The following is a 23,986-nucleotide window of genomic DNA, read 5'->3' as shown; positions in this document are numbered from 1 at the left end:
CAGCCAGGAGTATTGCAGAATGAAATGCCTATAGAAGTTGGCAAACCCGAAGAAATGCTGGAGGGCCTGGAGTCCTGTAGGTTGGGGTCAATTCTGGATGCTAGAAACTTTTTCCGGGTCCATGTGAAATCCTGTGGATGAGACGATGAAACCCAGGAAGGGAAGCGCCTCCTTTTCGAACACGCATTTTTCTAGTTTGGCAAACAACTTGTGGTCCCGTAAGCGTTGAAGTATCCATCTGACTTCCTTGCGATGGGAAGCGAGATCCTTGGAGAATATCAGTACATCATCAAGGTACACGATGACGCAGGAGTGGAGCATGTCCTGGAAGACCTCATTCATAAGATGTTGGAACACCACTGGTGCCTTACAAAGGCCAAAGGGCATCATTAAGTACTCATAGTGGCCGTCTCTTGTATTACAGGTGGTCTTCCATTTGTCACCTGGCTTTATGAGCACAAGGTTATAGGCCCCTCGGAGGTCCAACTTCTTGAATAGTTTGGCCCCCCTGTAGACTGTCCAGGAGTTCGGGAATGAGTGGCAGTGGGTACCGGTCTCTCCTGGAGATGGTGTTCAGCCCACGGTAAATCGATACAGGGCCGCAATGACCCGTCTTTTTTGCCACGAAAAAGAAGCTAGCTCCTGCTAGGGATGTGGAAAGTCTGATGAAGTCCCTGTCGAGGGTCTCCTGAACATACTTTGACATGGCTTGGGTCTCTGATAGTGATAGAGGGTATACTCACCCTTGAGGAGGCTTGGTACCTGGAAGGAGGTCAATCACACAGTTGAAGGGGCGATGTTCAGGAAGTGTCTCGGAACTCTCCTTGGAAAAAACATCCGCAAAATTAGCGTACCGCGGAGGCAAGGTAAGTGATGTGGTAGCCACGAGAAGACCAGGGCAAGGCACCTCTTGGAGGCGGGATGAATGGCACAGAGGACCCCAGGAGGCTATTTGCAGTGTCTGCCAGTCAATGCAAGGGGAGTGTTTCTGGAGCCAGAAAAGCTCCAACACTACTGGGTGTATCATCTTCTACAGGATGAAGAAGATGAACTCCTCTTCGTGAAGGATCCCAGTGCGAAGTCTCACAAAAGTGGTAGTGCGGGTAATCCTCTCGGGAAGAGGATCCCCTCGGATGGAAGAAATGGTCAGTGATGATTCTCTAAGCAGTGTGGGCAGATCTAGATGTGCGACAAGATCCGCCAAGATAAAATTCCCTCCGGCGCCAGAATCAATCAGGGCTTAGGTAGTGAAATCCCCGTGGGTGTGGCGGAAGGTCACTGGTACAATACATTGGGGAGCAGAATTGGTGCAGCCCAGGCAGAAAAAACTGCTTTTCTGTACTGCCTCCTACTTAATATCGTTGGGATATTAAGTAGAACCCTAATTTAAATATTGCATCGCGCTCCCAGGAGAGGTACCTGGGGATGCATTAGGAAAGCGGGCGCTGAACACTCAGCGCCGACTTTCAATGCAACGTTTTTGCATTGGCCCCAATGTTAGGCTCATATTAGGAGTTACCACCCAGGAAAGAGATCTAGGTATCATAGTGAATAATACGTTGAAATAATCAGCTCAGTGTACTGTGGCAGTCAAAAAGTAAACAGAATGTTAGGAATTATTAGGAAGGGAATGGTGAATAAAACACAGGATGTCATAATGCCTCTGTATTTCTCCATGGTGAGACCGCATCTTGAATACTGTGTGCAGTTCTGTTCACCGCATCTCAAAAAAGATATAGTTGCACTGGAGAAAGTACAAAGAAGGGTGACCAAAATGATAAAGGGCATGGAACGGCTCCCCTATGAGGAAAGGCTAAAGAGTTTAGGGCTGTTCAGCTTGGAGAAGAGACGGCTGAGGTGGGATATGATAGAGGTCTACAAAATCATGAGAGGACTTGAACAGGTAAATGTAAATTGGTTATTTACTCTCGTAGACAATAAAAGGACTATGGGACACTCCATGAAGTTAGCAAGTAGCTTATTTAAAACAAATCAGAGAAAATTATTTTTCACGCAGAGCATAGAGGATGTGGTTACAGCAGTTAGTGTAACTGGGTTTAAAAAAGTTTTGGAAAAGTTCCTAGAGGAGACGTCCATAAACTGCTATTAAACAATAAGGAATAGTAGCTTGGGATCTATTTAATGTTTGAGTACTTGCCAGGTACTTGTGACTTGGATTGGCCACTGTTGGAAACAGGATGCTGGGCTTGATGGACCCTTGGTCTGACCCAGTATTGGATGTCTTATGTTCTAAGCATTGGTTGATAAACCCTCTACAGGTTTTGGGATCTCCATAGTATGTGGGTAGCGGCGTCAGGTGAGGGAGGCATGGGTCCAAAATCATGGATGGGTGCAGCCAGAGGTGGTGTGATGGGTACTAGAGCTGGTAGGCTGGTATGGCGCCTATCCACATGGCTAGACCTTGAAACAACCCAGGATTCTGATTTAGCTGTTCCTACTGTTACTGGACTCAGTGAGCCAATCCGGGTATGACCTGTGCTGAGGGCAGGTCCACCAAGCTCATGGCCTCAGCAAACTGTCACGGCTTGTGAGCCCTTGGCTATGGCATGGTTGACACAACCTGGCAAGCAAACCACTAGGCCCACGCTGACAGCAAGTGGACACACTCCAACTGGGATGAGGTCTGAGCATCATCTGTATCAGCCCGTCCCCCAAGGCTGAGCCCTTGGATTCCAGGAACAGCAGACTTTAGGTGATTGTCCTGTGGGGAGTGGTCAGGCAAAGTCCAGCAGAAGGCCAAGGTCAGGGCAGGTAGTAGTCAAGCGGTGTCGGAGTTCAGGAGATGGTAAGAGCAGGTGGAGATCAAGCAGTGTCTAAGTCTAGGCAGAGGTCAGGGCAGGTGGAGATCAAGCCATGTCAGAAACCAGGCCGGAATGAAGAACCAAGAATCAGTCAGAGAAGGAAAGGGGAGACAAGGGTGAGAATCAGACAGTGAGGGAAGGGGGAGACAAAGGCAAGAACAGGCAAGACACGAGTCGGAACAAATGAGACAAGGACAGATAAGGCATGGACTAGGACAAGGCAAGGCAAAGAACAGAGGTGGAACAAGGCAGGGCAAGAACTGGAGCAAGTCAAGGCAGAAGCTGGAACAAGACGAGGCAACAACATGGAGCAACACGCGCTGCAGGCTAGGCAGGAGGACCTGGAAGCTCTACTGGCACTCAAATAGCCTGGAGGGGCTGACATCAATCATCAGTGGGCGCTGCGCTACACTTCCTGCCACAGGGCCTACTTATTCTGTGTCAAAGTGCAAGCACACGCCTAAGGAATAGTGGCATCGGGGCAGCTGGATGGCGTCCCAGGTGAGCGAGTCACAGCCGTGAGTGCCAATGCGGCCGGCCGAGTATTACATAATATAGTAGCGTTATGGCTATTTTATTACAGGACTGCTTATAAAGTTATTTTTCTTTTCCTTTCCCAACTTCATTCCCCCACTTTCCTTCTCCTTTGGCCCTGAGGCTTGCAACAAACAAGGGAAGAATGCATCTTCTAAGGCAGCGTGCTTCAATTCCACCACCAGCCAGCAGGGGTCATCTCGGCTGGGGAGAAATTTTAGAATAAATGAAGCTGGGGAGTGGGGAGGGGAGGGAGGGTTGCGATGGAGACTCAGGAGAAATGTAAGGAAGCTTTTCTTCAAAGAGAGGGTGGTGGAAACATGGAACAGTCTTCCAGTGGTGGTGATGAAAGGAAAAGCTTTGTCGTTATTCAGTGAACTAAGGGATGAGCAGAGAGGATCCTTAGTAGTGGGGATGTGAGGGTGAAGCCAGAGATCAAGTAAGGTCTGCAGTATGGCAACAGGAAAAGAGAAAGTGTTGGATTTATCATTTCCATGAAGCCTGCTGGCTCTGCCGGGCAGGAAATCTTGACAAGGGTCTCCTGAATGGAGGTGGTTTGCAGCATTGCTGTCAGCTCACAAGCATTTTGCCTCCAAACTTTCAGCCAGATGTGTCTCTACTGGAATAGTATAATCATCTTATTTTGCTAAGAATTTCTTTAAACATATTTTTTTAAAACAATATAAAGTTTTTCAATATAAAGCCTTATAGAGCTATTTAATCTGCTGCTGCCGCTCAAACGTGCCCCTATTGTGCGTAGAGGAGGCTCTCTCTCTCTGTGCACCTGAAACTGCAGAGCAGGAGTTAAGTGCAGGCTGACATATTTCAACACCTGTAGTGGGAATGTGCTGCTACAAGCCGGAGATATCATGGCACTCTTTTCTAAGGGCAGACATGCCATTACCATGTTGCTTTTTCAATAATTTCAGTCTGCAGGTGGAACAAAGCAAAACATGGTCTTGTCTCTATCCTGTCTGGTTGGATTCTCTAAAGGGTGAAAGGCAGCCTCCTGCCTAGACACCTCCACCCTGATAATACTGTGAATGAGTGTCCTTCAGCAGGGTTTTTGCCCCAAGCTCTGCACATCTATAATACAGTAAAAGAAAGCAAAAGGACAAAGGTCATGATATGAAGTGTGAGGGAGAGAGAGAGAGAGAGAGAGAGAGAGGGAAGATCATTGGAGAAGTGAGGAAATACCATTTTACTGAAAGGGTAGCAGATGCTTGCTGCTGGATTCCAGCAGAAGAGGTGGCAAGCAAAACAGAAATATAATTCAAGCACATTTGGGAGGGAGGTGATCAGGGATTAAGCAGAGTCTGCTTGTGACACAGTAAGCAGAGGAGAACTGGGCAGACTGGGCGAGTCAACAAATTTATGTTACCATCATCCAGTCAGCAGCCAGTACTGCCAGCAAAGGATGAGAGGCTGAACTGGCCCTTCTGGGAACTGAACCTGTGAGCATCAGGTTTACATTGATGTCTCAGGCAGACATCTCAAACAGCGGGGCTTTCCTCTCTGACCCCATGCCTGGAGGGCTGTCATGAAATCGGGGAGGAGAAGTAACACTGACATTCCTCATTAGAGAAACCTGAGCTAGCGTAGCGTGATCCGAACACCATGCAGCACACGAACACAGCAGAAAGACTTGAAGAATGGCGTTACAGGAATAGATGTCAATTAAAGGGAAACAAAATTTACGAGGACCTTTGTTGTGTTACCAGTAGAAGTGGCCCATGGGTGCTGCAACCAGACAGCTAAACGCACAATGGCGAAGTCATCTGACAGGAAACACTAACCACTGTAACCCAGCCATGCTTCTAAAGAGGGCTCACCTCTTCTTCCTTCCTTTAAAGCTCGCAGTGTGTCCATGTTTGGAGCTCTTCAAACCTGATTTAACAAGGGTCATTGACCACTTTGCAGTTTGCTGGGGGGAAACTCCACAATAAGCATGCACTTGCCTTTGTTTGAAATCTGGTTGCACAACATTGTATTGATGAACACCACTGTCTGCGTGGCCTACATTTTCCCTTTGGAGAGCTGACTGGCCAGCAGCAGCAGCATTGACATCTTGGAGTACTCCATAAAAGAAGCCAGATGCCCGTAGTGCGCTCAGCATCTACTTTTTCAGTGCTTCCTCTGTGCTTTACTCTCAGCCTGTCTCAGGCGCAGAAAGGTGGATGATGGAGTCCCAGGTGAAGGCAGATCCCCGTTCCCCCTGACTGATTTGTTTCTTGTTGGCAGTCAGGGCGAGCAGACTGGCACCTGGGACAGAGCAGTCCCTCTACCCCCCCCCACCTGCAGCTCATCCAAATAAACCAGGACACCATTCACGGCTTCTCATTCTCCGGAGAAGACAGCGCATCAATATTTCATAGGCTCCCTTGATTTTCTGCAATAACCATCACAGCAAACATTTGCAGGGAAAAAAAAGAAGCTTTTTTTTTTAAATAATGAGAGTGAATGTTAATGCTGGTACTTTAAATGTACAGAAGGGATAAGGGGCAGAAAAGTCATTAGGATGAGACAGCAGGATCCCCCCAGCCCCAGCTCCTCGCTCATTAATGAATTATTTAATTCCGCTCCAACCGGGCTTTTCAATGGATAACAATAACACGTATTCTACCTGGATTTATCTCCGTCTATTATAAATGCCATATTGTGTCCATACAGGTGAATTTAAGCCTGAAAATGCCGGCTTTAAATTATGTATTAGCTGAGATTTCTTTTTTTTATTTTTTTAGCTTGGCTTCTCCCGACACCTGAAATGATGGAGACTTTAGGGGTAACCCGTTGTCCCTCTTTAGAAAAGAGAGAATAGTTTACTTATCTAAAAGACGGACTGCTGTGTATTTTACTAGGAGAGGGACCCGTGTCCCTCTTACACTTTCCCAATGTCCTTCAGGGATTTCAGACGTTAGCAGCCTATTCAGCTTTCCACCTCTGTCTTCACTGGACTGGGCCGGCAGTAGAGTCGTGGCCCCTGGGCATAGCTTTTAGGCTTTTATAGTTTCTATGAGGAAATTGTAGAATAAAGGGGTGAAAATTGGGGGGTGTGGGGGTGTGGAAGGCAGGTTTCAATCGTAATACAGAATTAAATGGCTGAAATGTGAAACATGCCATGCTGGGGCCGATCAGTGATCCACCGAGCCTAGAATTCTGTTTCCCATCACCAAGCCAAGTCCCTTATAATACGTGCCCTGCAGATCCGAATGACAGGACCAGTGCTAACTTTTTTTAAACTGATTTTTGTATTAATCTCCACCAGCAAAGTTGGCAAACGTTTTCAAACAATAACATGCTGACATAGCTTGTGTACAATACATTCTCATCTTGGGCAGTCCATTGCTCCTACCATGTAACAGAGGCCGACCAATGGCACCGATAGCCCCGTCACATGGTAAGGGCAAAGGGCCATTGGCGCTATTTTGATTCGTGGCAGCCGAAGGCCCGAGAGGGGGGAGATCGCTCCCAGGACCCCGCTGGCCCACCAGGGACTTTCTTAAGTCTTGGGGGGGGGGGGGGGGGGCGGTCGGGCAAGTCTTGGGGGGTCAGGAGGGGGGGGGGTTGCAATTAATTAAATTTGAAGGGTTGGGGTGGATTTGGGGTTTTTGTTGTTTTTTTTAATGTACCCTTTCTCCCTCCCGATATACAATAAGAAAACCCCACGAAATTCGTGGGTTTTCTTATCGTTTCGGTGCGTCCCTGAACCACGACGAAATAGAAATAGAGACGATATTTCCTATTTCGTCGTAAACGAATGCACATCCCTATAGCACATAACCACCTCTCCCCGCAAATGGAAGAAGTGCTGAGATATGGCCACCATTTTGGCAACCTTACTCTAACCTCACCATATCTGTAAATGATGTTCAGGCACAAAAAGTTATTATTAGAAAATAAAGAGAAGACCATGAATGGTTCCATTAAAATCCATGGGGCTTTGGCAGGGAGGCAGCTCAGTATTTGTTTGCACAGGGCAGCAAAACAGGTAGCACCAGCCCTGAGTGCAACAATGGAAAAATAGAAACATCATCATTCCTCATAAAACATCAAGCAATAAAATTAAGAAATATAAAATATCAATCATAACAGTAAAACCACACTAATAAAAAGAATACATAATTCAAAACATCTGAATACATAATTCAGAACATCAGGATAATTAGAAATTCATTAAAAAATTTCCCAGACACCAATAAAATATCTCAAAACAGCAAACAGATCAAGTAACACCCAATAATTAAAACTAATAAGGATAACCAAAAATCTCCTGCTCTCTCTACCTGGGAACTTTTGATTTCCAGTTCCCTGAAATTGTCATGGTCATGGATTAGTGTGGGAGGTGTTCAAACTTTCTCATATTTCTCTCATATAGACGCTCTCCAAAACACACACGTTCATTCTCTCACACACATATATGTTCATTCTTACACACATGCACTTGCTCATTCTCTTACTTATATACACTCCCACTCTCATGCACTCACGCACTTCTCACTCATGTGGGGCCTCTCTTTCTCCTTTCTTTCACCGCCATCTGGACAGACTCTGCCTGGGGACCACTGGGGCCTCTTTTTACTTTCTTCAGCTGCCAGTAGTCCTGCTAAGGTGTCTCTTATTTTCTTTGGCCACTGGTGGGATGGGTTTTACCCGTCCTGCTTAGCCTCTTCTCTTCTGCTACTCCTCTCTCCCCGATGTGCCTTCCCATCCATGTAATTGCATGGTTTGCACATCCAATAGCACTGGGCCTGCCTAATGGGGAAATCCTTTTCATGTAGTTAATTCCCAGAAGTAAGAGATGGCAAACCCAAATCTACCTGACTAATAATTATTAATAGACTTGCTTTCCAGGAGCTTGTCCAAAACAATTTTAAACCTAGCTATATTACAATCTTTGACCAAATCCTCTGGCAACAAATTCTACAGCAAGGGAAGGCAGCTCCAGTCCTGGAGTGCCTCAAACAGATCTGGTTTTCAGGACATCCACAATGAATATGCATGAATACATTTGCGTACAATAGAGGCAGTGCATGCAAATATATCTCATGCATATTGTTGTGGGTTCGTGCCACTGGCCACTCTCCTAATCACAACCCGGCTAAAATTCTCTGGATAGATAAGAAACTTATTGGTTAAGCCTCTGAAGGTGCTTTTCCATGGTCCTGCTACCCGACTTGCAGCTTCCCCAGGTCAGGTATTCCAGTCTCTATTGCCTATACTTTACCCTGTTCCTTCCAGGGTGTCACAGCTACAGCTTCAAATCCTCTCATCCCAGTTGATGAGCTGGGCATAAACACACATAGTCCCAGGTTATCCCGGTAGTTTAAAGCTTCTATAGCTTTACTTTATCAAACCACATCAGCCTCAAACTCATAAGAAAGCAACTCTTGCCTTAATCCTCCTGCAGGCTGCATGTGTATCCTCTTCTGGACAGGGTCTCTACCACTCACCTCCCAAGTCCATAGGCTCCAGCTCGTCCTCAGGTCTGCTCCTCTGTCTCTTCATCTGGTTCTAGTAGAGCTCCTTCCTGTTCCTGCCCTGCCCCTCCTTCAGATACGCTCCAGCCTGTCTGTGAGTGAATGGCTGATGCCCATGACATGGTGCAGAAGTAAACATAGTCTGGTCTGGTGAACTTAATTAACTTAAATTCTACCCTCCAGAGAGCTTTTGCCTCAGCAGGCTTGTGAGTTGGCCTGCCTGGAAATAGTGCTCTACATGCCTCAGAACTGCTACAAGATTGAGTGCTAAGTAACAGGAAAGTCCAGGTTTATTGTTTGATTTATGCAATGGCAGGGAAGCGAAGAAAATGTACAATTTGTTCACCTTTGCTGCAGAGGCAGAGAAATAACCATGACATTGTAATGAAGAAGTCAGAACATGCCATTTCAAAATGCAACATCATTCACGAACACACGGGTTTCCATCAGCGAACTCAGCAACAGGGGAGACAGCGGAGGCCTACATCCAGTCTCTGGATTTAAGATGATGGCGCACATAAGCACAGGGCTTAGGGCAAAGGGTTCACTCCTTCCCCTCCCCCTGGAAAGCAGAAAGCAGCAGGAGGAGTCCCAGTGTTTGGCTAACTTCAGAATTTGGCGAACAAGGCACGTGCCTGTGTTACCTATGCCTAAATCTGGCTCTGCTTTCAGATAGTTGTGAGTTTGAAGCTTCAAAGGATGAGTACATCAGGGGCCCAGCTGGTAAGTGGGATTTTAGAAAAAATGATCCAGAAGCTACAAATGTGAGCAGATCTTATTCTGAAAAAAGGCAAGATGGACAATTCACCAGTCAGAAATGGTACAAAAAAAAAAAAAAAACCAGGTGCCACAGCAAGAAGCTGCCAAAAGCCTGGGAGAAATTAAAAAGAAAACACTCTCCTGAAGAGCTAAACAGCAGGAAAAGGCACCATCATACTTCAAGAGTGAAACAAAAGCAAACTGGCATTGCTAGAGTAGTGGACAAGGCAAGCACAGGAAAGGAGAGCCATGCCCAGCAAAGAATGGCCAGTACCAGAAGCGGAACAAAATGGGGCACTAGCAAAACATGTGCCACAGTAGGCATATCACCGAGGTAAAAGGGCCAAAGCCAGAAGTCTATGCAATGGCCAGTCAGGAAGATGCATACTTTCTGGTTTCGGTATCATACATCGCTGACTCTGAGGCAGTCTTAATTGTATGGGGTCTGATGGGGTTTGGCAGTGGAGTGGCCTGTAAAATTGGTTCAGGAGCAGATGTAACCATCATTTCAGAGGACACCTGCAAGGGACATAGCCAACGCCCTCTTCTCCAGAGCCCAGAGGTATACTTGAACAGGTCTGGCGGTCATTTGGAAGGCCTGGGCCAGTTTGCTGTACACGCCACACACAAGGGTACGGATTACAGCTTTCAAGTTTTTGTGGTGAAGGGCAGTTCAGTGGCAACATTTTGGGAAACAGTATAGCCATGAAGAAGGGGCTCACAATGGAAAATGGAATTATTGGGAACATTACAGAAGCCAAAGTATGGTGTGCCCCAGTGCTGCCAGTTCTAAAGAACAGCCAAATTCAACTTTTGTGTAAATTAAAAAAAAATACAATGAAAGAATAGAAGGAGAAAGGTAAGTCGCATCTATATTAGGAAATACCATTTCACCACTATCAGGAGCCAAAGTATTCTCACTTCTAGACACTACAAGCGGTTTTTCCAAGTGCCCCTACACCTAGACAATGTCAAACTGACATCTCTTATACTGTTTGGTTGGTACAATTTTCATTTCCTCTCATATGGCATCTCAAGTGCGCCAGAGTTTTTTCAGAGAAAAATGTCTGAAATCCTACATGGACTGGGTGGAGTGTCTGTCTATTTGGACAATGTGCTAGTGTATGGGAAATCCAAAGAAGAACATGATAGGCTAGGAAACGTGATGGAAAGGAAACACACACAAAATCAAACCTAAAGCTGAAGCAGGAGAAGCATATCAGAGAATAAAAAGTGATAGCTCCTGGGATGTCTAACTGATGAGTCTGGAACAAGGCCTGATCCAGAGCTATACATCCCCAAAATACCACAGACCTGAAAAGGGTAATGAGCATGATTAATTATCTTGGCTATTGTATACCAAATCTTTCCAGTATGGCCATGGCCAAGCCCCTCAATAAGCTGCTGAAGCTGAACTTTGCCTGAGTTTGCGATCAAGGCTATAACTAATACCTCGTAGGCTTTTCCCTGTGGACACTCTGAGGGTCCTGCCAAGCCCTGCTCATGTCCACCTGAACCTGCACACGTGCCGCTACTCTGGTAGCTTCCCACCCACCAACTAGATTCCTACTTACCTCTGAGCAAGGGCTCTGCCTGCAAGCTATCCCCTGATGGTTTCTAGAGACACTGAGACCCCACATAATCCAAAGGTCACACAGTTCCTAGAAATCCATCTGTAGACCAAATACAAGAAAATACTAGGGTCATCAATCAGTGACAGGACAGAGCTAACAAACAAAATAATTTATTAATAAAATAATTGTTTTATATTTATAAATATGTATGTTTTATTGTATTTTATCTGTGTTTTAATTTATGTGCAGTTATGTACGTTAAAGGATGTACTCTGCTCTGAAATTGCATTTCTACTGAGATCTTAAATAAATTGCATTTCTACTGAGATCTTAAATAAATTAACAAATTGCAAGAAAAGCAAATTGAATATAAAGACTTGATTTGCAAACAGCAACAGGTAAAGCAACAAGAATTATTAATACTAACTAGACACTTTTCACTGTACTTACAGTGCCTGGGAAGGTTCAGGAAAGGCTGTCCTTACAAGGATGTGTAGAGCTAGGACAGGGCCTTGGCACAGATCTTGTCTCTCTGCACTCGCAGTCTGACCAATAGTAACACCGAATGTTGCAATATAACATACCACTTTGGGGAAACTAGGGAAGCATGCATTCCAAGCCTCCCTTTGGGGTATGCAAGCCAGTTAACCTGTTAAGTCCTAGCTGCAGAAAACTATAGAACACAGCAAGGGAGGAGGAATAGCCTAGTGGTTAGAGCAGTGGACTATGAACCAGGATACCAGGGTTCGAGTCCTGCTGTCACTCCTTGTGACCTTGGGCAAGTCACTTTACCCTCCATTGCCTCAGGTACAAAAACTTAGATTGTAAGCTCTCTGGGGATAGAGAAATACCTACAGTACCTGAATGTAAATCGGTGTGATATCAAAATGATCAAATGTCGGTATATAAAAATAATAAATTAGGCTACCACCTGCCTATCAGTTCCAGCATGGTACTTATAGAACATGTGCTGGTGAAATCCCTTATTGTTGTGGACACGCTCTCTGCCCCCCACTGTCAGAGAAGGTTGCTTCAGATAGTGAAGAGGATGCAAAAGCACAGATCAAGGCAGTTGAACATGCCATACCTGCTACAAACTGGACCAACTAAGGATGCACAAGAAAAGGTGATGTGATGCAAGCAGTCTTACTGTCAGGGGCAGTTGGCCCTGCCACTTAAGTCCATAACAACGTTAGAGGCTTATCTAGCATGGGGCCAGTTGTCAGAATATAATGCTTACTCACCTATGCACTGTTGCTCCACATTTCATGCGAGAGGAAATTCTAAGTTGCATGCATGAAGCACACCTGGGCCTTACTAGAAGCAGAGAGAGAGTGAGGTCAGCAGTATGGAGGCCAGGGATCAGCCTTGACAAAAAAGCAAAGGTTGAACACTATCAGGTCACTAAAGTAACTCAAAAGAAAGAAGAATAAATGACAATAATACTCTCTGACAGACCATGGCAACACACTGCAGCAGATTTCTGTGAAGAAAAAAATCTACATTAGACTCATTAGAGACTATTTTTGAGGTTAGAGATCCTTTCTATACTAATACCATATATAAGCAAGCAGTGACAAAACTAAAGACCATTTTTGGTTGTTTTGCTATACCTGAAGTAGTTGTGATTGATAATGAGCCTCAGTTTATTAGCAATATGTTCCAGCAGTTTGTGTCAAATATGACATAAAATATGTCAGGACAAGCTCTCATTTTTCCCGGGCCAATGGCCAAGCAGAACGAGCAATCCAGCTGGCCAAACGCATCTTGCAACAGCCAGATCCACTGTTAACTCTAATAAACTGCAGAGCCACTTCGGTTGCAGGCCTGGGCCCGAGACCTACATGCCGACTATTGGTCAATAAATTGGAATAAATCTATCCACTTTGACAGAGTATCTCTTTCCAAAATGGTCTGCTAAATTAAAATGTGGACACTTATCCAGCTAGAATTTAGCTGGATAAGTTAAGGGTGATATTCAGAGTTAGCCGAATGACTTATTGGGCTAACTCTGATTGGCTCGTAGAGCTGTCCTGAAGTTAGATGGATAAACGTATCTGACTAACTTTGATAGCCAGGTATATTCAGCAGTGTGGCTAAATAGCAGAGCCACAAAGCGGGTGAATAGGGACCTCTATAAATCTAATATGTGAGTAGTTAAGAAAGTGCATTTGATGCTGATGTTGAAAGGACTGTGAATGACATAGCCCATTGGAGGAAGAGTTAATGTAGATGAGGTGAAGTATACAATGAGAGGACTCTGGGTGACATGATGTAATGTTGTAGAGAGCTGAGGAATAATTTTGTCACAATTCTACTCCAGGAGAAGCACACAAGGGAAGGAAAACCATTTATTAGTGTATGTGTGTTGTCGTTTCATGCTAACTCAGAAGCCTGACTGTGGACATCTGTGAGCCCTGATTCCGTCAGTGCCTTTTAACAGTTTTTGACCGCTGGCAAGATCCAAAAAATAAAAGTTGTGTTTGAAGGTACCCCACGATTTGAGACCCTACTTTATTCCAAGGTGGGGATTGGGAAAAAGGAGTGGTATCCAAGTGAAAAGCTTGGGGATACAGTTAGAATAGGGCCACAGAAGGTATGGTGTGATTTCCCTTTCCCTGCCAGCTACCCCTCACCCCTGACTCTGGGCCCGGTCCACCTCACCCATCTGCTTGGCTATTTATGGATTTATGAACTCTAAATGAGAGGCCCGACACTCAGCTCCTCTCACATTTTTATATGCCCCATCTAGGTGTGGTTCCATATTTATTTAGCATTTGGCTCAGGCCTTTTTCATTGGTAGTTTGAGGTGAGTATCACTCAGGTAGAATAGGCATTTATCTGGATATCCAGCAGAACACCTATCTGGCACTCACCCTATTGAGAATGACCTTCATCCGATAAGGGTGAAGTAATTTTCAACAGAGTTAGGGTTGAGAAACACTAGAAATTCCTCGTGGAAACCTGGCTTTCCTTCGTTCTCTGGGTTCAATCAGAAAACAGCTATAACAAGCATGACAGGCTGAGACTTGGAGTTTATTGTGGGACACGGCGCATCCTGGACCACAAAGTTAGGGAAATGATTTTACATTTGCAACTTTTCTGTACAGGGGCTTCTTTCCAAAGAGACTCCAAGGAACAGAAAAATGCAGAAGACAGTGTAAGAGAAACTGATCCCCCTCCTGAGGATATTGCAGATTCTCTAGAAGAACAGACTGTGGTTTGATTTATGTTTAGGAGCAAAAGCAGAACAAAAAGTCGGTGTGCTCGCAGATGAGTGAAATAATGCACCTTCAGGCCAATGCGATATTGGCGTGTGGAAAATGATTGAGTGCCTGCTCTCCTAACCGTACGCTGATCGACCTCTCTGGGGAGCCCAATGCAATATGCAAATGGGCCGCCGCGGTAAAAAGGAAGCGCTAGGGGAAATTGTGCGCCTCTTTGGCAGCGGGCACCCGGGAGGGGTGCGGCTGTCAGTGGGTTAGGAAAACGGACGCGCTCAATTTTACGAGCATCCCTTTTCCTAACCTGACCGCCGGCACACTTTTTAATTTTTTTAAAAATGTTTTATACAGTTCTCCTTTTTTCAGTTCCTCCGACTTAATTTCGCCATGATATTAAGTCAGAGGAGCTACAGAAAAGCAGTATTTTCTGCTTTTCTGTCAAATTTATGAGCTCCTCAAAACTTAACGCCTACTCTGGGCAGGGGTTAATTTCTGAGGGTAAAAATGTGTGCCTTGGGCACACATTTTTTTTTTTTTTAAATCAGGGGGGGGGGGGGGGGAGAATAGCTAATAGCTCATCAACATGCTTAGCGGGGGGGGGGGGGGGTTGGATGCACGTTTTGGATGCACTAATCCCCTTATAGCATAAGGGGTAGTGGAAGCGAGTCGAAAACACACGTCCAACCACGGGTTAATCAGTGCGCTTGGCTGAGCGCGCGCTGTATTGCTTCGGCCCACATGTGCTGAAGGATTCTGCTTCTTGTGGATTCTGCGAGGGAGAAAAGTCAACAGCACAAAGCCCAGTTGGGGGGGGGGGGGCCTTAAATTTAAGCTTGCATTCTGATTGGCCGATAACCAGTATCTGCTGTAGAAATCCATTGGCCTAGGGATAAGTTGCCCATAGTGGAATTTTGTGGTAATAAACAGGATGTTCAAAATTTCAAAGTGGTTCTGAAAGTGAAAAAAAGTGAATGGCGAAAGGGGGAAGTCAATGATTTCAAGTGCCCAGTGATTATTCCGAAAGATTTTTTTTTTTTTTTTTGCTGTCTCGGTTGCATTCACGCTGGTCTAGTTCAGAGTTTCAGATCACACATGGAAGGAGGGGTGGGAAAGAGGACAGACGTCCTATCCAGATGACCCCTAAGTAAAAATCCGGTGACCCGGAGGGGGAGAAGAGAAAGTGGGGAGTCCGAGATGCCAGATGAGGTCCTCCTTGTATAAAGATGTAAATCAGGGTGTGAGCAGTCACAACGGGATCCCGCTAATCCCCCTCCTCCTAGCACAAAGGCAGAAATTACTCCAGGGAGGCTGGGAGCCGGCAGCCTGGCTATTACTGGTTCATGATGGCTTTAAAAGCGAGGACCCCCGAGGCAGGGACGGAGCGTCGCCTCCCCTCCAAGCCCCAGTCAAGGCGGCTGCTTTTAATGGCAGATTCAAGGCCAGATTAGCCGAGGAAAGCGGTCATCCCTTATCAGACTCGATACATTCCTGACTGGCGATGGAGCCCTCTGCTCCCGTCATCAGGTTTCGGCAAAAGGCGGGAAACACAGCGCCCCGCATCACCCGGGGGCATGACAGGAGTGGGTTCTCAACCATAAAGAGAGGATGAATGCCCCCACTCGTCCTCTGCAGGAAGGAGGCGCCCACTTATTTGGCAGAGGCATCTGTAGATTTTTGCCATCCCCCTCCTCAGGGTTCCCCAGCTTTACTCATGTCAGTGGGAGACTAAGGCAGCTACCTCCCCCCCCCCCCCAACTTTCTCTCAGCAAATCTCCCCTTTAGGAGTTTGGAAAGTTTTGGAAGGTATGAAGTGGACAAAGTCTGCTTGGTGGCATAGCAAAGAAGATCATTAGTCACCTAGGCAGAAGATCACCTTGTGGGTTTTTTTTACCCTCATTCTGTGCTTTGGCCCTGGCACATGTACAGAAGAGATTGGCTTGCTTGGGGGGGTGAGGAAGTGGAAGCTGTGCATGGGTGTGTGTGTGCGCCCACCCACGCACAGGTTCTGCTCCCTCCCCCCCCCCCCCCCCAAGCAGGAAGACCGGTGGGCCATACAGCCCGAAAACAAGAGGCTCATCCCGCCATGGCCTGAAGACAACAGGAGACCATGATGTGTGTGAACTTGTGTGAATGAGTGTGTGGGCATGTGTGTGTGTCTGTGTGAGATCCTATGTGGGTGTGTGTATGTATGAGAGGGTGTGTAGGTGTCTGTGTATGAGGATGCCTGTATGTGTGTGTGTCTTTGAGAGGATGCCTATGTGTGTATGAGACAGTATATAGAAGAGTGAGTGTGTGTCTGCCTGTGTAAATATATGAGAGGGTGTGTGTGTGTGTGTGTGTGTGTGTGTGTGTATATGACAGGTTGTCTATAGGCATGTATGAGAGGGTACCAGTATGTGGGGGTGGGGGTGAGACAGGAATCGTGTGTGAGAGATACGGAGGAAGCATGTATGTGTGAGAGAGAGAGATGGAAGAAATGTGTGTATCTGTCTCTTTCACACACAAATTTGTACAGGAGCCTCTAATTATTGAATATTATTCTATTCATCACCTGTTTTGATTTGTATATTTTTAGTATGGTTTTACCATTCTGATTGATTTATATTTCTTGATTGTATTGTTTTGAAGAATACTGATTTTCTGCTTTTCCATTGTTGCACTGCATACAGAATATGGCTTGTGGTTTCCAAGTTCAGTTTTTGTCTGCATGTATGCGTGAGAGAGAGACAGAGGAAACGTGTGTGTGTGTGTGTGTGTATGTGTGTTAGCATGTGAGAGAGACAGAGGAAGCATGTGTGTGTGTGTGAGAGGGAAGAAGCATGTCTGTGTGAGAGACACAGAGGAAGTGTGTGTGAGAGAGGTACAGAGAAAATGTATGTGTGTGGTTGTCGCTCGCACACACACATGCTCCCTCTGTCTCTCACCAAGCACGTATGTGTGTGCATGAGAGAGAGGGAGTATATTGTGTGTGTGTATGTGTGTGTGTGTGTGTGTGTGTATGTGTGCCCCCAGTCTAAACAATCTTAGGATGACAGATATGGAGAGCGGGAGATTTTTAAAATCCTATTGGTTTTAATCATTAGGTGTTATTTCATGTGTCTGCTGTTTTGAAATATTTTATCAATGTTTAGGAAATTTTACAATTATATATTGAGGGGGGGGGGTTGGAGGGGCCAACAAATTATACGTCCCGGGTGCCAAATGCTCTGGGTACGCCTCAGATTCAGAGATAAAAGTTGGTAATTCAGTGACAAATCTCATAATAAGCGACTTTTCTTGCTTCTCATTGTTATAAATAGAAGGCATCCCTACCGGGCAGGCGGGATCTGTCCCTAGCTCTCCCAACTCATACAGGGATGACTTTGACGTTTTCTTTCCTATATTAATGGAGCCTTTTTCACGTTTTCTTCCAGACATTAGGATGTCTCTTTGAGTCACGCCCAATCCACTTACGCTCCTTTTGATGCCCCTCGTTTCATGTCACTGGGCTGTGACTGCAGAGTATCTACAGTGCGCCTGCTCGACCGCTGCCATGCATTATTTACATGGAGAGAGCTCGGGAGGTGAGGCAAAGCGTTCTTAGGGGTGTAAGAGAGGAGAGAGGCGAAATGGAAGGGAGGAGGGGAAGAAGGGAGGAGAAAAAAGTGGGAGAAAGAGGAGAAAAGATGTGTGTGGGAGAGACAGGAAAGGAGAAAGTCAGCGCTTATCTTCTGTCTGTCGATTTGCATGGTGGAAAGTAATTTCTCAGTTGGCTTTAGGCTAAGAGCGCATTATTTTAGGGGTGGGGGGCTGCAGGCTCTGATTCACCGTGTCCCAACACAGCGGAACCTGAAACGCCTGTAGCGGCAGTGAGATGGGAACAGTTATTACCTGGGGGTCCCATGTAGGGCATCAGTCCTGTACTTAGAGGGGAGAGGGGGGCGAGCCACGTAACCGATTATTCTGTCACTAAAGTCCATCCCATCCCAGTGATGCGTTGTTTTTTTCTTCTCCATCTTATTCCTGTGTCTTCTTCCATTTCTGGTCCTCGTGTATTTTGAGGGCCCTTTTCAAAACCCTTAGCCTGGGAAAACTGGCTGCCTGCGCATGGCCCGTCTGTGACCTGTGACGTCAGATAGAAAGGTGGATTGGCCAATGATAGGCATGGAACGTATTTCCAAATCTACCTTAGAAACTTTAGCTGCACAAAAGGGCTGACGTAATAAGGTGCGCTGAAGCTGCTGCGGGTTTGTACGTGTGTTTTCCAGCGCAAAACCCTATACGGGGATGTAATACGGGTTTTGGGAGCGGGGAAAAAAGCATGTACAAATGCACTAACAGACCCGCAGTTTTTCCCGCCTGAATGCATGCTAACGGCATGCAAAGAAGGTGATTACCTAATCATGGGCAATGCAGGGAACGGCGCTAATGCCAGTGTGGGATTTTTACCGCCATGGTCAGGGCACGAGTTAAGTGTCAGCGCTGACTCAGGGGCCATTTTATTCCGTTGCTTGCATTGGTGTGGTGTGGTTGTTTGTTCCTGCAGCTCTGGTGTGATTTCTAGGATGGAGATTTCTGATTGTGTCCATCTATTCCTGAGGGTTCGCCCGAGAGTCCTGATCTGTGCCCAGCTGAGCACCTCTCTGGGCGCCCGAGCAGCCTGCTGCATGGGCTCAGCTCTGTGCCCATCTCGGTGCCTGAGTGGCCAGATTCATGCCCAGCAGAGCACTTATCTCGCTGCCGTGCGGTGTGACTTATCACCCGTGAAAATATTTGCCGATTTTTCTGCAGCACAGAGATATTCGAAATATTAAAAGTACATTTCAGGGTCATACTTTCACTGAATAGGGAGACCCATGCGCTCGCTTGCTTTTGTGTGTGGATTATCGATGCGGATGTTTGGCGCAGCTGCAGCCGCTTATTACATAAGGTCTTACTGCACTTAGGTACGCGCATTTCTTCATGAGTCTGCGGCTTTCTGCGTGTAAATCATTTGCATAATTAATTTCTTTACATCCTGCGGAAGCGCCGGCTTTAGCCGTGCACGGTGATCAAAACCCACGCTCATAACTAGCGCCTGTTTCGCCGCGGGTCTTAATACGCCGGCCCCAAAAGAGCGGGTGCTGTGTTCCATGACAATGTTCAAAAGGAAAGTATGCCAAGTGGTTTGAAAAATGTCCCCCTTTACGTCTTACGTTTTTGCAATATTTTAATATAAAAGGTGTGCACTTTTAATGAAAGGCCTCCGCCCTCCCCCAGCTGTCCGTGCTGCGCATAATTTACTTGTATCAGAGCGACAGCTGCCTGGTTAGATTTTTTTAATAAAACTGTGCAGCAGCTAAGTAAGATGATCCTTCAAAAAATGTAGACAGGGCATTGAGAGGGAGCGTATGAAGATGGCGCCCTGACCGGCCGTATGAACCGTAGCTCCTGCACCCTTTCCTTTTGAATCTCCCTTTCTGTGATATTTTTCCCCCTTATTTTTACATTATGGGGAAAAGGAAAGGTGTTATTAGAACTGGAGGCACCCGGCGGACCACCATGCCAGAGCTCTTGACTAACCTGCCTTCATCGCCGTCGAATGCCAACTTGGCCGGCACTGGGGCTTCCGGCTTATCGGGCGCTGATTTTTTTACTCAGCTCGGTGGAACGTTCCACATTGCAGCCCCCAGGAGTGCCTGCTCATATGGAGATCTGTGGATCGGGTCTCGGGCAGGATTCCCGCCAAAAGGTGGAGAAGCCAAGACGGGAACTTGTGGAGGTGTCTCTCTCCCTCCAGGAGCCGGGGAGGTGGTTTGGTGGTGTCGCTTCTGGAGAGCAGTCTGTCAATGAGATTCCTTCAGCATTGGAGGTCTTGGATGCCAAGTTGCAGGAAGGGTTAATAAAACAAGGAGTTAGGCGATCTAAGAAAGCCGTGAGGTAAACACAAAAAAATATAGATGCCTAAAAATGTCCGTTGAAAAACTTTATTAAGGAGACTTCTAGGTCCAATACACAGGATGCCCAACTCAGGCCGAGTTTCTCCCCCCTCGAGGGGGCTGCCTCAGGGGCTGTGTCAAATAATCTGTTATGCGTCTATGAAAAATCTTATTAGCATAGGATTTTCTTCTAGAGGAATATGAATTGAAATGTAGAAATTAAGAATATAATGTGGACTTCCACTCTGAGTGTAATGACGCCAATGAATATCACTTCTCTTGTGAACTCCAAAACAGATAGGAACTCTAGACAGCAAATGAGCAACCTGTCACGTAGTTTTGGAGTTCACAAGAGAAGTGATATTCATTGGCGTCATTATGCTCAGTGTGGAAGTCCACATTATATTCTTAATTTCTACATTTCAGTTCATATTCCTCTAGAAGAAAATCCTATGCTAATAAGATTTTTCATAGACGCATAACAGATTATTTGACACAGCCCCTGAGGCAGCCCCCGCGAGGGGGGCGAAACTCGGCCCGAGTTGGGCATCCTGTGTATTGGACCTAGAAGTCTCCTTAATAAAGGTTTTCAATGGACATTTTTAGGCATCTATATTTTTTTGTGTTTACCTCACAAGTTGCAGGAAGTACAGACGGCTATTCATTCACTCCAGGTCAGACCATCCATTACTAAAGCCTGCACCTGTGACTCTTGACAGCCTATGGGATGTAATGACCGCTACTGAAAAATCAGTCTCATCTTTGGCCTCGGTAACTCTTGATATTCACTCCAAGGTTTGCATCAAGACACACGTTTACAGCGATGTGAAACTAATATATCTAATTTGAGGGATTCCGTTTCTAAAGTCCAAGAACTGCAGTCCAAGCAGATCCTAGAATCTGCACCAGTATCCTGCAGACTTGAAAATGTAGAGAATGAATTTGCCTAAAAATTTGAATCTGCGGATTATACATTTTCCTCAGGTACCTTTGATTTCTTCTTTGGAAATGTTTAAAACTTATTTAAAAGAGGTCTTACAGATACCAAAGACAGCTTTTCCTGCTATTCAGCAAATATTTTATTTAGCACCTACCAAGATGCGACCACCAGGACAGAGCTATTCAGGACTCTTTGTTTAATTTAACTGATTTTCTTGAGAACTCTGGCGCTCAACCTCAGTCTTTTTCTCATGCTACTTTGTTAATATCATTTGTCTTTTTACATGAGAGACTTCTAGGAAAAGTAAAAAGTCATGGGATAGGTGGCGATGTCCTTTCATGGATTACAAACTCGTTACATGAAACGGAGAGTAGGATTAAATGGACAATTTAATTTCAGTGGAGGGGATGGGCAGTGGAGTGCCTCAGGGATCTGTATTGGGACCCGTGCTTTTCAACATATTTATAAATGATCTGGGAAGAAATACAATGAGTGAGGTAATCAAATTTGCAGATGATACAAAATTATTCAAAGAAGTTAAATCACAAGTGGATTTTGATAAATTGCAGGAAGACCTTGTGAGACTGGAAAACTGGGCATCCAAATGGCAGATGAAATTTAATGTGGATAAGTGCAAGGTGATGCATATAGGGAAAAATAACCCATGCTATAGTTACACAATGTTAGGTTCCATATTAGGTGCTACCACCCAAGAAAGAGATCTAGGCGTCATAGTGGATAATACATTGAAATTGTTAGCTCAGTGTGCTACAGCAGTCAAAAAAACCAAACAGAATGTTGGGAATTATTAGAAAGAGAATGGTGAATAAAACGGAAAATGTCATAATGCCTCTGTATTGCTCCATGGTGAGACTGCACCTTGAATACTGTGTACAATTCTGGTTGCCGCATCTCAAAAAAGATATAGTTGTGATGGAGAAGGTACAGAGAAGGGCTACCAAAATGATAAAGGGGATGGAACAGCTCCCCTATGAGGAAAGGCTGAAGAGGTTAGGGCTGTTCAGCTTGGAGAAGAGATGGCTGAGGGGGGGATATGATAGAGGTGTTTAAAATCACGAGAGGTCTTGAACGAGTAAATGTGAATCAGTTATTTACTCTTTCGGATAATGGAAGGGCTGGGGGGCACTCCATGAAGTTAGCATGTGGCACATTTAAAAGTAATTGGAGAAAGTTCTTTTTCACTCAGCACACAATTAAACTCTGGAATTTGTTGCCAGGGGATGTGGTTAGTGCAGTTAGTGTAGCTGGGTTTAAAAAAGGATTGGCTAGGTTAATGGAGGAGAAGTCCATTACCTGCTATTAAATAAGTTGACTTAGAAAATAGCCACTACTATCACTGGCATCAGTAGCATGGGATTGTCTTAGTGTTTGGGTACTTGCCAGGTACTTGTGACTTGGAGTGGCCACTGTTGGAAACAGGATACTGGGCTTGATGGACCCTTGCTCTGACCCAGTATGGCAACTTCTTATGTTCTTACAAGACAGAAATAATGTCCCACGCTTGTTTTTTTCTCATCGCAATGTATTATTTAAAGGAGAGAAAGTCTACTCTGGATAGCAGAAGGAAGTTTCTTTCATTGAGATGTGAAGTCATTTCCCTAGGTGCCTCCTGCATCATTAGACTCCCATGTAAATGTTGTGTCGTTCTAAATTCCGTACGATATCTTTCCTTTGATCCCCAGCAGCTGAGGAATTTTAATCGATTCCCGACTCCAAGTGCCCTCTTCCTCCTCTTAATGGCCTGGTCTGTATAGCGTTGGCAGGTTCGGTCAGAGTGCCCTTATTTAATTATTTTCAAGTTTTTACTTTGCTGTCATTTATAGTCTTGCCCTCAGACTATTTTCTAAACCCCCCTCCCCCCCATGCCCCATATTAAGTGATATGTAATGAGGGTACAGTATAATTCGTTTTCTTTTTTTTTATTATTGCTGTATTTTCTTTTTTTTTCTCAAGTCTTCTTTGTTTTTTCTATCGAATGTGTGTATTCGAATTAATGTAATTGCCAATAAAAATAGAGTTAAAAATAAAATGTATGCAGATGCCTGTCAGCTATGTTGAGATGGTTCAGGGCAGGGGTCCCCAGACTACCAACTGCAACTGCCAGACAGGACCTGGCCCACAGAGCATGCCCCTACGGCCCTCCAAACTTTCACTGCCTGCAGCTGGTTCAGCCTGGCGCAAAGGTTGTTTTGGGGACTGAGGATATGCTTGAATCCACAACTAGGGAAGTGAAGAATTTAGGAGTCAAATTGGATTCCAGTTTGATACCTGAGCTCCGCATACGTTTGATGACCCGGGAGGCTTAGGCCAAATTAAGGCTAGTGAGACAATCTGGGCTTTTCTTAGATCAGCAAGGAGCAGGCACTGTCAGGCCGATGCAATATCGGGCGCTCAGCTCAGCGCGCCGCTCAAGGCACAGTTGGGCGCGCGTTTTGGCCGCACCAGACTTAACGCCCGATGCAATGCTGGGATCAGCACGTCCAAAAAGCGTGTGGCTAATAGCGCTCATCACATTTAAATTCCATGAAGATGAGGCTATTTAGCTATTACCGCCCGATTTAAACAATGTCTGCGTGGCCAATGCAAACATTGTTACGCGGCAAATTTAAAGCCAGCCTGGGAGCTGACATTAAGGCATGCTGCGGTCAAGGACTCTACCAAAAAAAACAAAAATTCCTGCTTTCTGTGGTTTCTCCTATTAGTATCATAACGGTAGCAAATAGGAAGAACCACAGAAA

This window comes from Rhinatrema bivittatum, chromosome 5, assembly GCF_901001135.1.
Source record: "Rhinatrema bivittatum chromosome 5, aRhiBiv1.1, whole genome shotgun sequence".
Taxonomy (NCBI): Eukaryota; Metazoa; Chordata; class Amphibia; order Gymnophiona; family Rhinatrematidae; genus Rhinatrema; species Rhinatrema bivittatum.
Note: the sequence above shows the minus strand (reverse complement) of the source record.